A 1,421-nucleotide genomic window follows, 5' to 3' on the forward strand; every position below is an offset into this window, starting at 1 on the left:
TCTGGGCTGGAGGTAAAGGACGTGACAGAGGAAAGCTGCTCAGTTCATGGCAGCTTAGAAGCAGAGAGAGCAGAGGAACTAGGGGAATAAGATAAAATTCCCAATGATCTGCCTCTGGAGACTCACCTCCTCTAGTCATACCCCACCTTCCTACAGCTCTCACCCAATAATTATTAAATTATTAATCCATCAAATGGATTCATCTACTGATTAGGTTATAGCACTCATAATCTAATCAATTCCCCTCTGGACATTCCTGCATTAATGAAGGTGCTTTAGGGGGATAACTCATATTCAAGCCACAATGATCATAATCAGGAGTCAGCTCTTTGTGTTCTCAGAGATGGGCTCAGGCAGTAAATAAGGAAAGAAATTTAGTCTTGCTGGAGCAGGATCCTCCAGTGGGGGCAGAACTCTTCAAGGCCTTTAGCTCCATTACTTGGCATTTCTCACTTGCCTGTCAGTCATCTGAGGGATTCATTTCGAGGGTAACACTGGGAGGACATGTCTTCCAAATAACACTGAAGGTTTTCCCCTAGGATAAGATGGTGAATTGAGTCTACACATCTACTTTTGCTTCTCCAGAATCCCACTAAAACTACTATAAGGGAATTTAAAAACAGAAGATACAGATTCTTGAGGACAAAGAAAACATAAGAGACAATAGCAAAACAATTTTGGAAGCTAGAAAACAGAGGGGTGTATGGTAATTGACTTAGAAGTTCCAAGAAAGCTGAAACCCAGGGAAAGCTAAGAATGGCCCTATTTTCATGGCAAAATTAAAATTAAAAAAAAAAAAAAAGGAATTGGCAGTCTTCGGTTCTTCTAGAACAGCAAGCCAAAATCAGGAGAACTGGGTGAAAGGTAATTGGAAAGTAGTCTTAGTTCATGTTTCCTACTCTCCAAGCTGCAGGCCTTCCCTTACCAGGCAGAGGACTGTAGATTTAGTCTCTAGAGAGGGTAAAACAGAGGGCCCCTGGACTGGAAGCGAAGCACAGAGATAACTGAGGACAAAGTTACTGTGTGGAAAACAGGGGTATTAAGTGACTATTTCCTCACTACATACTGGGCTTCTCAACTTCCTCTCTGCTTACTTCCCAAATCACTAGCAGTTCCCCTTTACCTCTCTTTTTTTTAATTATTATTATTAGTTGTTCAAAACATTACAAAGCTCTTGACATATCATATTTCATACATTTGATTCAAGTGGATTATGAACTCCCATTTTTACCCCATATACATATTGCAGATTCACATCGGTTACACATCCACTTTTTTACCTACTGCCAAAGTAGTGTATGTTGTATTCTGCTGCCTTTCCTATCCTCTACTATCCCTCCTCCCCTCCCCTCCCCTCCCCTCCCCTCCCATCTTCTCTCCCTACCCCATGTACTGTAATTCATTTCTCTCCCTTGTTTTTT

The sequence above is a fragment of the Marmota marmota genome, unplaced genomic scaffold (assembly GCF_001458135.2).
Source record: "Marmota marmota marmota unplaced genomic scaffold, marMar, whole genome shotgun sequence".
Lineage (NCBI taxonomy): Eukaryota > Metazoa > Chordata > Mammalia > Rodentia > Sciuridae > Marmota > Marmota marmota.